General features: G+C 40.5%; 1 long non-coding RNA gene and 1 other non-coding gene across 2 annotated transcripts; one reads left to right on the top strand and one right to left on the bottom strand.

Moving 5' to 3' along the window:
- Window positions 1-9,491: 9,491 nt before the first annotated feature.
- Window positions 9,492-10,983, bottom strand: LOC123506777. Its single transcript, XR_006675520.1, has 3 exons — window positions 10,617-10,983; window positions 10,056-10,323; window positions 9,492-9,637 (listed from the first exon to the last, which is right to left on the bottom strand). It is a non-coding gene; the product is annotated as an uncharacterized LOC123506777 (long non-coding RNA).
- A 367-nt stretch (window positions 10,984-11,350) lies between these two features.
- Trnav-gac lies at window positions 11,351-11,424 on the top strand. Its single transcript has one exon. It is a non-coding gene; the product is annotated as a tRNA-Val (tRNA).
- The last annotated feature ends 4,172 nt before the right edge of the window (window positions 11,425-15,596 follow it).

Here is a 15,596-nt window from a genome sequence, read left to right as displayed (position 1 = left end):
TGGGGATTGGTGGAGAGGAGTTCCACAGGGATCAGTGTTGGCACCAGTAATGTTCGCAGTCTACATAAATGACATGGTGGATGGGGTGTCCAGTTATGTGAGCCTATTTGCAGACGATGCAAAATTGTTAAGACCAATTTTGGAAATAATTAAAAGTACAATAAATGAAGAGAAAGTTCCACTAGAGTGGAAGAGAGCCAAAGTAATACCGATATTTAAAGGAGGAAAGGCAACTGAACCACTAAAGTACAGACCAGCGTCACTTACAAGTGTAGTAGGGAAGTTATGTGAAATAATCATCAAAGAAAAATGGATGAAATTTTTAGAAGAGGAGAAAGTCATATCGAACGGACAATTTGGGTTCAGGACAGGGCGGTATGTGTATCAAACTTATTAAGCTTCTACTCCAGAGTTATTGCAGGACTGGTAAACAGAGATGGATAGGTAGACACAGTATACCTGGACATTATAAAAGCTTTTGGTAAAGTCGTGCACGGAAGACTTCTTTGGAAACTAGAGAACATGGGGGACTGTGTGGAACCTTGCTCGAATGGACAAGAGATTATTTGAAGGATAGGGAAATGAGAACTGTGATCAGAGATACATACTCATCTTGGGGTAAAGTAACTACCGGAGTGCCACAAGGGTCACGTTGGGATAAACATCATCACTGATGATGCAAAGTTGCTAAGAAATATGAAAACCAGAGAGGAATGTCTGCTGTTGCAGGAAGATTTAAACAAGATCTATGAGTGGAGCAAGAAGTGGTAATTGGAGTTTAATGCCAAGAAATGCCACATAATGGAACTAGGAAAGAGTAAAAGAAGACCAGTATGGAATTATTTGATGGGAGAGGAACAAATAATGAAGACTAAAGAAGACTAAAGATCTTGGAGTGATCATATAAGAAAATCTGAGCCCTAATAAACACATAAGCAAGATATTTGGACTATCATATAAGATGTTGACTAAAATAAGAGTGACATTTCATTACATGTGGTGAAAAAAATCATCACAAGCATGACATGCCCAAGGCTGGAATATGCAGCTGTGGTGCAGCTGATGGTGCCGGAACTAAAGGACCTACTATAGAAAGAATGGCTGAAAGAAATGTGACTGCCAACCTTACAAGATAGAAGAGAATGAGGAGACCTAATGACAATGTACAAGATAGTCAATGGCATTGAAAAAAATAGACAAGGAAGACCTGGTGCTGGTGACAGAAGATGGAAGGACAAGAGGACATGTAAAGAAGATCAGGATGAGGCAGTGTGTGAAGGATATTGGAAAATAGTTTTCCTCATAGAACGGTGGAAAAGTGGAATGCATTGAGTGGTGAAGTTGTTACACCACATAATGTGCATAACTTTAAGGAAAAAATTTGATAAATGGAGACATGGAGACAGGACGCTATGAGGCCCGCTCGAACCCTGTACAATACTACTAGGTAAATACAACTAGGTAAACACACATATGCACACATACACACACCTTCTTAGGATGTGCAATAATAGTAACATGGCAACAGGTCTGAGTGGCAAACCTTGCCACAGCCTTGTCTTGCTCCCACCAACGGTCCCAGGCTGTCCCAGTGTGTCCCATCCCAAGCATGAACTGATAGCGTGCTGAACCCCCCCACACCTCCACCGCCTCCCTCATGGCCTGCAGAGAGAGAGAGAGCGAGTGGTTTGGAGTGTCTGGTTAGGCTAGCTTTGGTCAGGTTGGAAATGAGGCTCAAATTGTCAAAAAAATTAGAAAAACCTAACGAAATGTAAGAAAAACGAAGGGAAACAAAAAACCCCCACCAAAACAGGAATAATGAATGAAAACCATACAGAAACATTAAAAAACATTAAAACACAGGAATAATGTAAAAAAACATAAAAACATTAAAAACTTAAAAACACAAGGTTCAAATCTGTGGGAGAGAGAGAAGGAGTGGTTATGGGGTGTTAGATTAGGTTAGGTTGAAAACGAGTGTGCTTTGGGAATGTTTTGGTGTGTTTTGGTGTGTTTTGAGTGTGTTCTGTGGTGTTTTTGGTGTGCTCAGTGTGTGCTTTGAGAGGTTTTGTTGTGTTTGGGGTGATTTTGGTGTGCTTAGTGTGCTTGTTTCGGTGTGTTTTGTGGTGTTTTGGTGTGTTTTGAGGTCTTCTGGGTGTTTTTAGTGTGCTTAGTGTGCTTGTTTTGGTGTGTTTTGGTGTGTTTGGGGTCTTCTGGGGTGTTTCTGGTGTGCTTAGAGTGTGCTTTGGTGTGTTTCAACATGCAAACGAGACACTTCTAAATATCACCCAAACACATTCAAACACCATCAAACACATCTTAAACACACCCAAAGCACACTCAAATCCCCAAAAGACACTCCTAAACACCCAAAACACACACCCAAATATCCCCAAACCACCCAAAACACTCAAAACATCACAAAAACACACCCAAACCCCACAAAAACACACTCTTTCACCCCAAACACACCAGAAACACCCCAAAAACACACCCAAACCCCTCCAGTTTTTAAGAGATGTTTAACGATCTATTGACAGAGTAACATGATATCTATCAAATCAAAAGCAAAAATACTTAAGAACAAACTTCCTCATAACTGTGGACTTTGAAAAACAGTGGTCGCCTAAGTTGTATTTCTAAAAGACACTTGTTTCAACACTACTACTTCAATCACCCGCAAAAACCAACCCAAAAAAATGTGTGTGCCCTGCGCTTTACAAATCAGAATCACACGGGTTTTTAAGGAAGGTTTGATGGTTGTATTGACAGATTACATTGATATCTACCTTATCAAAAGCCACATGTGGCCGTTGAAAATTGTGGCAACATAACCTATATTTTAAAAAGACTCTAATTTCAGTCACGCAGGTTTTTAAGGATAGTTTGATGGTTCTATTGACATATTAGTATGATATCTACTCTATCAAGAGCACAAAAAAGGCTTGTCATATCTGTGGTCGTTGAAAATTGTGGCAACATACCCTATATTTTAAAAAGACTCTAATTCCAGTCTCACAGGTTGTGAAGGGTAGTTTAATGGTCCTATTGACAGATTAGTATGATATCATCTCTATCAACAGCACAAAAACTCTTACAAAAAAGGCTTGTCATATCTGTGGGCTTTGAAAATTGACTAATTTCAGTCACACGGGTTTTTAAGGGTAGTCTCACCTCTGTGGACTTTAAAATATAGAGGCCACATAACCTATATTTTCAAAAGACTATTGTTTCAGTTACAAAGGTTCTTAAGGGTAATTTGATAGTTCTATTAACTTATTAATATGATTTCTACTTTATATATAGCAAAAACACTCATATGAACCAAGCTCCGCAAATCTGTGGACTTTGAAGATTGTGGCAACCTAACCTATATCTTAAAAACACTCGTGTGTACGGCTGCCCAATCCACATGTCTTCAAAATAATCCACTACTCATTGAAGCTCATCTGGAGAAGATTAATTTTCAACTAGATATTCAAATATTTCCACAACTTTGGCTACAGGTATAAATGCCAAAGCAGATAAAAGACGAACTTGAAGAGCAAATTCAGCATTGATGTCGTACATTATATTAAGGCCACTTGCTTGAATTTTTCGATAAAGGCTTTGACTGAAATGATAAAGAAGAACACCCTCTACATTTAGACACTAGAAATTCTTGTTGTATGGCCTTATCCATGGCAAGTTCAAAACCAATCTTTAATGCAGATGGCTGGAATATAGGGATTTTTTTTTTAAGATCCTTCAGGAGCCTCTTATAGGTTTCTTCTGTTTTGTTAGGTAACAGTGGATATCAGAGAGGTGATATATTACCTGACTTCAGCCGTGTATTGTATAAAGTTGACCAAAACTCAAAGGCACAGTTTTAAATGTTCCATCAGCGTACCACCCTGTGGGTGGTTGGCCTCTCCCAGGGTGTGAGGTCATAAAACTTTGCCCGAGCTATTCTCTACATTCCTCCTTCTTTTCTCTATTTTCTATTTCATAGGAGTGGGTTTGCAGAGATTCCACAGTCGTGCATCCGACCTTCAGTCTCTGTGCCACTTCTCCTCCCTCTGGTTGATGCGACCCAGAACTTTTTTTTTTTTTCTTCTTCTTTCCTTTCTTTCTCGCAATCCCACGTTGTGTAGGCAGGACAAAGGGATGAATGGTGGCAGCGATTTTTTCCTTCTTTTCTTTTGCCACTGCTACTGTCAGGTCCCCCATGTAATTGGCGACCTGGGGGTATACCATAATAATTGCCTTGCCTGGTGTTGCGGCTCCTCCAGGTGGACCTTTTATTCCGCTGTGTTTTCTCTTTTTTATGGAGTTTCATTTTTATTTAATTTTCCTCATTACCCTTAGTGGTGATGTTCACCCTAATCCCGGTCCTCGTAATAACTGTTGTAAGGCCTTATACATTAATATTCGGGGCCTAAAGGCCAACTTGCAAGACGTTGCAGTTGCGTCCTCCAAATATGATATAATTTTTGTTCAGAGACTCTTGTTTCGAGCTTCAGGCATGTTTCTGAGATTCTGATTCCTAATTTCAAGAGGCCTCTTCTTCTGAGGCGTGATTCTATCCCTAGAGCTCGGGGGATGTGTATATACTTACGTCCAGCATGCAGCGCTTCACGCATTACCAAATTTGAGTGTGGCTGTCATGAAATGATGCTGGTTAAAATTTGCAGTCGTTTTAATAACTACTATATCTTCTCTGTATATAGAAATCCCGATCTTGATGATTCTATTTATGACTGTTTGCTAAATTCTATGGCATCTATTCAAGAATCAGACCCTAAAGCTTCCTTTGTTTTTGTTGGTGATGTTAATGCACATCATCAGGATTGGTTGAACTCCGTTTCTCAAACAAATCAACATAGTCGGGCTGCTCTAGATTTTAGTAACCTCACCGGTTGTGAGCAGATCGTTCATAGCCCAACTCACGTCTCGGGTAATTGCCTTGATCTTCTTTTTACAGACGCCCCCTCTGCAGTAACTTTGCAGGTCGTCCCTCCCCTTGGTAGCACAGACCACTCTGGCTTGTCTTTCAATATTCAAACTTCATTTCCTATTCCGGACGAGCCAATATCGCGGAAAGTATTTCTAAAGTCACGAGCCAATTGGACTGGTGTCATTGCCGATTTTAACAACATTGTATGGCGGGAAATTTTACATTCTGATAGTCCAATTGATTCCCTTAACAGTGTTTTACTTAACATTAGTGAAAGAAGAATTCCTTCTAAAATAATTCGAAGTCGTCGCAAGGACAGTGCCTGGTTTAATGATGACTGCAGGCGTGCTCAGCGTGGAAAACAGGTTGCTTATTGTGAATGGTCCCGACTGCGTTCACCTGAATCATGGGAAAATTACGTTCGTCTGCGTTTATTTGCCCAACGTACATATTCTAGCGCACAGGATGAGTACAATGAACACCTTAAAAATGTTCTGATTGGCACCTCCCAACCACACTCATGGTGGTCAGCTTTAAAGCAATCACTCTTTGGTGTGGACTCAAGTTTACCTCCTCTGTCATGTACTGACGGTTCAATCTGCCATAATTCTAAGGACAAAGCCAATCTTTTAGCTTCCGTTTTTAACTCGAAACAAAGTGATGAAGAGTTTGATCTGCCGCCGTCTTGTCCCCAGGACATTAAATTACACTCCATTGCCTTTAAGTCCTCCGAAATCTTAAGATATCTTAATGAGTTAGACTCATTCGGGGGTTGTGATCCTTTGGGTTTTCTGCCTCTTTTTTACAAAAAGATTGCTTCTCCTCTCGCTCCAAAATTGGCAGTTATTTTTAGAGCTCTTTTTCGTAAGGTATGCTGGCGTACTGCAAATGTTACCCCTATTCCAAAGGGATCTTCATCCTCCATTCACCCCGGTGACTATAGACCCATTTCCATAACCCCGGTGTTATCTAAGATTTTTGAGCGCCTGCTGGCCAAGCGTCTCAATCGTTTTTTAGATATTAATAATTTGTTGCCATCTAGTCAGTTTGGTTTTAGAAAAGGTCTCAGTACTTCTGATGCTCTCGTTTGCATAACGCACGACATGCAAGCTGCCCTTGATGCTGGTCATGAATCTAGAGTAATTTCACTTGATTTTAGTTCTGCATTTGATCGTGTTAATCATAGAGCCCTTTTATCGAAAGTTAGATCTATTGGTATTGGTGGCCGCGTCCATCAAGTTCTGTCAGAGTTCCTAACGAGTCGAAGGCAGCGTGTGACTGTTGATGGCTGCCTTAGTTCTTTTAGTCCAGTTGTATCCGGTGTTCCGCAGGAAGTGTTCTGGGACCTCTTCTTTTATTATTTATACATCTGACATGTGGTGTGGGATTGAATCTAATATGGTTGCTTATGCTGATGACACCACTATATATGCGACAATTCCTTCCCCACAGGATAGGCAGAGAGTCGCTAATGTACTCACTCAAGATGTTTCAAGGATTCTGTCATGGTGTGATCGGTGGGGTATGAAACTGAACCCGAGTAAATCCCATAGTATGGTTATTAGTAGATCAAGGACACCTTTCCCAGTTCACCCTGATATTGTTGTCAACGAAGTACCTAATCCTAATTGTTCGTCTCTGAAGTTACTCGGAGTCACCCTTGATCCCAAACTTACTTTTGAGTTGCACTTGCGTTCACTTGCATCATCAGTCTCATGTAAAGTTGGTTTGTTACGCAAATGTAGGCGGATATATTCCTCTGATGATATTGTAAGAAATTGCTTTTACTCTTTCATACTGCCTCATTTTGAATATTGTCACTCTGTGTGGATCTCTGCAGCAGAGTCTCACTTAAAGCTTTTAGATAGAGCATTCAACCAGATTAAATTTCTTCTTCCTAATCTTGAGATTAATCTTCGGCATCGTCGTTTGGTTGGATCATTGTCCTATTTCTTCAAAATCATGTCTAATTCCAACCATCCGTTGCATTGTCATTTGCCTGCCCCTTCACTACCAGCACGTGCTACAAGACAATCCTTGATCATGAATGACCGTTCCTTGTCTGTGAATCGATGTAATACTTCACAATTTTCCCGGTGTTTTATCCCAGTATCTGCTAGACTCTGGAATACAATTCCCAACGAGATTGTTAATTCTAGTAACATTGAAGCATTTAAAAAACGTGTGAATACCTTTCTTCTCTCTGAACTCACTACCTCTTAGATCTCTACCAATCTTCCTATTCTGTTGTTCATTCCTGTTACTTCCTTTCACTTATCGGTGAGGTGCCGCCCACTGGGCCTTTGGGTTTATGCAGTTATGCTTTCCAGTGGGTCGCCTTCATTGACCTCATAATGATAATAAGAAGAAGAAGATATCGAGATTGCTTTGGGTTGCAAAAATTAAAATACGATCATTTGTGGGACCAGAGTCATCAATAAGGAATAAATCTCCTGTGATGGTTTTGGTAAACTCTTCTGGGATGTTGAGATCGAGGTAGCTGTTAGCCAAAGCAAGTCTAGCATTTTCCCTTGCGCGTATATTACGTATGGTGCGTGACATATTGGATACTGAGGGAGGGAGCTTCACCGCCGCAGTAGCACTTACTTCCATTGAAGCACATGATACATTATAATGTGGTGTATCTTCACTATTTATTGCATGTTCTTTCACTTTCTCCGTGGCTTTAGCGGCATCAGTTTCAGCGGCATCTGCATGGTTGTGATTCCCGCTTCCTTTCATTGAAAGTGATAACACGTGCTGAGCATTTCCTTCTTTCGCACATTTCACAGTCAGTAAATTTTATTGTTCACTGTTTTGTCCTTAATATATAGATAACCATCCAAACACAACTTCTTCTTTTCTGATTTCCCTCTCAACAAAAGTTATGTCCATCACTGGGGTTCAAGGCCTCCAAAATCACTGAAACAGATATAAAACAAATGTAGGAAAAAATCAGGAAAATAGTCAGTAGTGTTGTAGGTTAATTCAATATTAACAATAGACAATCAAGTGATGAGTATTAACAATTAATGGAGTACTGTAAGGCAAGACTAATGACAATGGCTATGATTGCTATGGGAAAAAAGGGAGAACCACACGTATAGAGTAGCCCTGCCACCGTGTGTTGAGTCAGCCAAGAGAGAAAGACTAGAAGGCGCAGCTGACGTGGTGCTTCAAGCTTAAAAAATTAGAACAATTTGCGTTTCGAGCAATAGAGAGTGCTAGAAATTATTTTTCGAGCAATTGATATCGAGCAATTTCCTGTCAACCAATTGATTTCGAGGAATTGACCGGATACCCGTGAGAGTCAGCATTGTGACGTTTGGTGTCTGGAACTTCCGTGAATGCTTCAAAATCTCTTTACCTTCCTGCAGTTGTGCATCTGGATTTTAATGTTTGATAACTTAGCGATTGCTTTTGTAAAGGTTGCGTGGGATCCCTCGTCACACTTGCCAATTAGAGAAATGAAGGTGGATTTGTGAACTGCGTGAGGTAGTATGCTCCTGGAATATTAGGATTGTGCTTGTAACCTGTTGTCTGTTACTAAGTTACTGTTGCTATGTTACTTATTGCAGGAATGCTTCAGTCTCAGGATTGAAGGTGCAGCAATGTGGACTGGAATGAAGCGTGTGCTCATTTTTCACCTTCACTGGAAGCTGAATTACTTTGTGGATGCATCGGGCGTTGATATAACGTTAGGTCGATCCCTGAATTACTTCACAGAGCTTCAGAGCAACGCTAAGGACTCATACTGAAAAGGTGCGCTACTCCGAGGCAGAATGGATCAGTGTTAAAAGCAACCTACACATTGGTTGTGTGTACTCATTGACTTTAATACGCTCATCTTTTCTCTCGTAACCTACAAAATCTTAGCCATTCCCATGAGACCTGACGCTAAAATTGAGGAACTGACCCTGAGTTCCGTATCAATATGGCCACCTCTGATATCATCCAATCTCAAGGCGCTGACAACACTGCCAAAAGCGAGCCATGCAAATGTGACCAAGCAATCAACTTTTTCCAATCTCTGGTAAAGGCGAAGGCGAAGAATCTATCACTCTCACCACATGCACCCACTGACTCTCCCACAGCAAGCACCGCTACCTGCGCCACACTCAACTGTTACAAGCCCATTACAGACATTAAACCTGCAATTATCTTAAGCAGGATTATAGCTACACTTTGCAGTTGTAAGTATATAATGACCTGAATGTACTGTAATTCTTGCTTTGATATTGCAAGTAAGGGTGATAAGAATGCAGACAGTGTTCGTGTGTTATGTTGCCGAGTTGATGTTTACCTGGCTGTATGTCTACTCTGTCACCATGCAGGTATCCTTAAATGATTGCAAGTGTATCACGTAGAACTTAAGGTGTACCATCGAACGTGTTGCTAAACCTACTGCTAAACATGCCACTAAAATGTATCACTAAATATTCTGCAAAAATGTGTTAGTTAATGTACAATTTGAACTGTTCAAAACTTATTGCTAGAAATTATTACCGAAATTTTCGAACTCAATGCAATACTAACGTATGTCCTTGGGTGGTATGAAAACTGCATGATTGTATAGTTTATTGAAAATACACAGCAGAGCTTTCTTTTTGAGTATAAAATTCAAAACTCTTCATGACCGTAAATAAAAATCCGGTAGTTTGGAACATATGTAGCACGATTTAATACTTTTCACCTCACAAACTGAAAAAAAAAAAAAAAAAAAAATGTTAGAATAGCAAGAAAATAAAGCCAATTATATATAAAACTGAAATGTAACAAATACAAATTGGCTTATTTCTCTGCTAAAAATTTTATCATGAGATTAAACAAAAAAAACGATAAAATAATTCGAAAGTAAAAGACGTCTCCTACCACATAAAAATTTGTATGTACATTGGCTTACATAATTTCACACCTCCATATGAAATGAAACCAGATAAAAATCAACTAAGGCATAAAAAAATAAAACAAAAAAGTAAAAGAAAAAGAAAATAGAAGATAAAACTAAGGGCATACAAACATCTGAAAAAAAAAAAAAAAAATGCAAAACACAAACACAAACCAACACACGTGAGAGTAACAAACGACAAGACATTCGGCACATTGGTTCAGAGCGCACCGCGACAAGAGGGCGCCGCACACAGTGGTGGGCGGCTGAATCGAGGGCGTAGAGGCTCGGGGTCAGGTAGGAAGGCCAGTAGGCGAGGTTGAACAGCAGGAAACAGACCGGTAATCCCAAGCGGCCAACCATCTCGGCTTTTCTCTTGCGTGTCTCATTGATTTCAGTGGCAGAGATTCTAGAGGGCGCCGCAGACTTTTTTTTTTGAGATATAGAAACGTTTAGGTAATCTCGCCGCAGTGACGTTGTAGCAGTTCATTTTAGCTAACTGGGAAATAAGAATGAGAAGAGAACTGAAAAGGCAGTACATTATGAGAGCTGGCTGAGACCATAGTAAATTCAAAGGCACACAAATGTTCACACAAGAGAACAGTCAGAACTCTGAAGCGACTCATCAGAAATAGTATCCCGTCATTCTTGGATTATGTAGATGAAAGTAATTACTTGGTTGCATTTCAAGAGCCTAAAACAATATATCTCTTCATGTCACGTTCAATTTTCCCCTCCCTACTCACAACTCCCACAGACACACTAACGTTTGGCGAGCCTACAGGTACTCACAGCTCTTGATAAAGACGGTGCATTGCTGGACGTCAAAGGGATACATGTAGAAGGACATGCTGCACACCAGTTTGAGCTGCATCCTGGAACAGTGGAGAGAATGGAAGACTCATGGACAAGGAAAAGAGAATGAACGATTTGAAAATGTTACTTCCTTTTGTGACACTCATCATTATGGCTTCTCCTTATGCTGGAGAAAACTGTCTTGTTCAGATTTAAGGTAAGATAACAAAATACACTAATGGAAGCAAAGAGGAGTGACTTTGTATCTCAAGCTTTTTCTTTAATTAGTGAAATCTTGTAGATTGATTCAAATAAAGTAGCAATTCTCATAGTGTTACAAGCAATGACTGATTGATTCGTTGTTACTTTGTCTTACTGATTAAATTCTAAAAGTGACAGAGAGAGACGAGCGACTCATATGACGGAAGTGTACACGGTGGAATCTGACGAAATGGTGACCCCCTGGAACTTCTGCAGGAAGGTGAAGGTGTCGAGGGACCGAGTGCCTCGGAGAAGCACTTCAGGCACCCACACCTGGAAGAGTAGAGAGGCACTGGTAAAGGAAGGCATATGCTTACTAATTAAACCAAAACACGAGGCAAAATAAAGGTAAAATACACATGAAAGTTTTGCAATTTAAAGTCAAACGAAGAGTAATTTTACCACACCTTCTTTAGATGCTTATTAAACAGGTAAACAACCGCGCGCGCGCGCACACACACACACACACACACACGGTAGCTCAGTGGTTAGAGCGCTGGCTTGACAAGCCAGAGAGCCGGGGTTCAATTCCCCGGCCGGGTGGAGATATTTGGGTGTGTCTCCTTTCACGTGTAGCCCCTGTTCACCTAGCAGTGAGTAGGTACGGGATGTAAATCGAGGAGTTGTGACCTTGTTGTCCCGGTGTGTGTTGTGTGCCTGGTCTCAGACCTATCCCAAGATCGGAAATAATGAGCTCTGAGCTCGTTCCGTAGGGTAACGTCTGGCTGTCTCGTCAGAGACTGCAGCAGATCAAACAGTGAATTACACACACACACACACACACACAAGAATCATTAAGAAAAGGAGAAAAGTGATATTGGTAGGAGATTTCAACTGTAAGGAGGTAGACTGGGAAAATTATGAAAGTGGTATGGGGGAAGATGCCTCGGGAGATGCCTGAACCTAATGTTAGATAATTTGATGGTCCAAAGAGTAAAGGAAAACACGAGATTCAGAGGAAACGATGAGCCGGCAAGATTAGACCTAGTTTTTACAAGGGATATACCAATTAACGATGATACAAGATACAAGTGCCCATTGGGAAAGAGTGACCATGTAATATTAGAAATGGATATAGAAAAAGATAGAAATGAATCATACAAAGGAGACCGATTAAATTACAGAAAGGCTGATATTGAGAATCTCAAGAACTATTTTAAAAACGTAAACTGGGAGGAGATGGAAAACTCATTAACGGTTCAAGAGAAATATAACTTATTTTTGGAAATATACAAAACTGGGGTCAGGGAATATGTTCCGAAATATAGACCTAAAGAAGAAGGAAAGAAAGATTGGTTTAATGCAAGATGTGCTAGGGCAAAGGAGAAACGAGATGGAGCATGGAAATGGTGAAGAAACAGAAATCCAGAAAATAAGGAAAACTTCAAAACAGCAAGAAATGAATATGCTAAGGTGAGAAAGGAAGAAGAAAATAACTATGAAAAGGACATTGTCGAAAAAGTAAGGAACAACCAAAATTGTTCTACAGATTCGTAAATGGAAAAATAAGACAAAAAGAAACAATAGAAAGGTTAAAAGGAGAAAACGGAATGGTGGAAGACCCAAAAAGTATGGCAGAACTGTTAAATAGTAAATTTCATGAGGTCTTTACTAAGGAATCCAAATTTGAAAGACCACAGGGTAATAGAGAGACTGTCTATATGAAAGAGATTAAAGTAACCAAGCTTGAAATAAAAAAGTTGATGACGGAATTGGATGAGGAAAAGGCAATGGGACCGGATGAAGTCTCAGGCAGAATACTGAAAGAATGTAGGGAAGAACTAGCAAGTCCAATATTGATACAACATCATAAAATGCTCAATAGAGAATGGAACAGTGCCAGTGGAGTGGAAAAGAGCTGAGGTGGTTCCCATATATAAGAGCGGAAGGAAGGAAGAACTTTTAAATTACAGACCGGTATCACTAACTAGTGTAATATGCAAGATGTGTGAAAAAGTAATAAAGAAGCAATGGATCGAGTTTCTTGAAGACAACAAAATATTATCAAATAGCCAATTTGGTTTTAGAAAAGGTCGGTCATGTGTGACAAATTTATTGAGTTTCTACTCTAGAATAGTTGATAAAGTACAAGAGAGAGAGGGATGGGTTGACTGTATTTATTTAGATCTAAAAAAGGCTTTTGATAAAGTGCCACATGAAAGATTACTATGGAAGCTAGAGGAGAAGGGTGGCTTAAAAGGAAGCACACTGAGATGGATGAAGAATTACTTAAGGGGGAGAGAAATAAGGACGATACTTAAAGATATGAAGTCCAAGTGGAGAACAGTAGACAGCGGAGTGCCACAGGGGTCAGTATTGGCACCAATACTTTTTCTCGTATATATAAATGACATGCCAGAGGGAGTAAACAGTTACATAAATCTGTTTGCAGACGATGTGAAACTGTGCAGAGTCATTAAACAAAAAGAGGATTGTGAAATACTACAGGAAGACTTAAACAAGATCTGGAAATGGAGCAAAAAATGGGAGATGGAATTCAATGTGGACAAAAGCCATGTCATGGAAATGGGAAAAAGTGAAAGACGACCAGTGGGAATCTATAAGATGGGAGATGGAGTAGAACTAGAAAAAGTAAAAAAGGAAAAAGACTTGGGAGTGACAATGGAAGAAAATAATCAACCGGTAAGCCATATTGATAGAATTTTCAGAGAGACGTATAATTTGCTAAGGAATATTGGAGTAGCATTTCACTATATGGACAAGGAAATGATGAAGAAATTGATAAGTACTAAAATAAGACCTAGATTGGAATATGCAGGAGTTGTGTGAACTCCCATAAAAGAAACACATGAGAAAATTAGAGACTACAAAAATGGCTACAAGAATGGTTCCAGAATTTAAAGGGATGGCATATGAGGAGAGACTAAAGGCAATGGATCTACCAACCTTGGAGCAGAGAAGAGAGAGAGGGGGGATCTGATACAAGTTTATAAATTGATTAATGGAATGGATGAAGTGGATAATGAGAAACTGATCCTGAGAGAAGAATATGACTTTAGAAGCACAAGATCGCATAGTAAGAAACTAAGGAAGGGACGATGTCTGAGAGATGTTAAAAAATTTAGTTTCCCGCAAAGATGTGTTGAGACTTGGAACAGTTTGAGTGAGGAAGTGGTGTCAGCAAAAAGTGTGCATAGTTTTAAAGAAAAATTGGATAAGTGTAGATATGGAGACGGGACCACACGAGCATAAAGCCCAGGCCCTGTAAAACTACAACTAGGTAAATACACACACACACACACACGATGTCAAGCATCTTCATTGAAAGTAAAGATCTGTGTTTCGGGACTGGTGAACTAGTATTCAGTGTTGTACTGGTAACCATTGAAACTGCTGTCCATCAAATAAAATAAAAAAAATGTTGCTTTATTGTATGATGAACATTGTTTTGTGTGATAATCCTGCACTCACATATTTGGTTTCTTTTAAGAGTATGCATGGTTATATAGATACAACCAGCACTTTTGTAAATTTGTTACTGATATTTTTTTCAAAGAATTCCCTTATAATGAGGAATATTACTGATTTATGCTATTAGTAAACAACTTAAAGCATTTAATATTGCTATCATTGCATTCCTTGGGTTAGAAAACATAGGGTTAGACACCAAAAACAACATCCTAAGTGCAACAGTTCACGAGATATGCCGATTTAGCTAATTTAGACCCCTGATGGCCGCCATCTTGAATTTTTGAAAAACCCCCCATGGGATTCATGGAGACTTTCTTGTGGGATATCTGCTAGGCCTCCTGGGTCACTGTGCAAAAAATCAGCTTTGACACCCAAACTTCGACCTTTTGCCCATTTTTCGGCTAAAATTGGCAGACTAAGTAGCGAGTTGTGCGGGAGACTTGTTGCTACCATGAAGCGGAGTGTTGTGGTACTGAAGGAGTGCTTGCAATACTTTGTCTGTTTTTAAGCTTCCTCTCGCACCTGTGTTGTCACGTAGTATCCTCTTCGCAATTTTAACCGCGATCTCAGCTCGGCCATTAGATTGAGGATAGTGGGCCGAAGACTTACGCACAGTCACTGCCCACTTTCTGAAGAATGCAGACATCTCTTCACTGACGAGATTGGTGCCACCGTCTATAGACACTTCCTCAGGAGCACCCCAACGTGTGAAATAGCTTCTTAGCTTCGCCAAGATCTGACCTGACGTGGTGCTACTAGGAAAGTGGGCGATTTCTAGCCACCCTGTCAGTCTGTCGGCGTAGGCCATATACTGTATGCCGTCCAGTTGGAACAGATCCAACACAGTTTTCTGGAACGGGTATTCTGGTGGTGGCGTGAGGGTGATCGGCTCCTGAGACTGGGAGGGAGCGTGTGTCTCACAGGCGAGGCAGGTAGACCTGTGATGTTGTAAGTCGCCTCCATACCAGGCCAGTACACTGACTGCCTGGCCCTCCGCAGCATCGAATCTAGTCCTTGGTGGCCTGCGTGTAGATTGGCAGCAACCTGATCCCGCAGCGACTCAGGAATGACCAGCCTAATGCTGCTGCATCCAAAGGTGTAGGTAACAAGTCCCTCCGTTGTGGCTAGATGGTCCCTCACAGCGTAGTAGGGACGCAAACAGACAATTTCCTCACCCCGATGCGCCGGCCAGTCGTTGGCTAGGACTCTCGTTAGGCGTAGCTGGTAGCTCGGGTCCGCTACAGCTACCTGTTGAACAGTCTCTTGGTCCATCGTGATGCCCTC

The sequence above is a fragment of the Portunus trituberculatus genome, chromosome 20, assembly GCF_017591435.1.
Source record: "Portunus trituberculatus isolate SZX2019 chromosome 20, ASM1759143v1, whole genome shotgun sequence".
NCBI classification, from domain to species: Eukaryota; Metazoa; Arthropoda; class Malacostraca; order Decapoda; family Portunidae; genus Portunus; species Portunus trituberculatus.
Note: the sequence above shows the minus strand (reverse complement) of the source record. Positions and strands in the feature narration are given on the sequence as shown.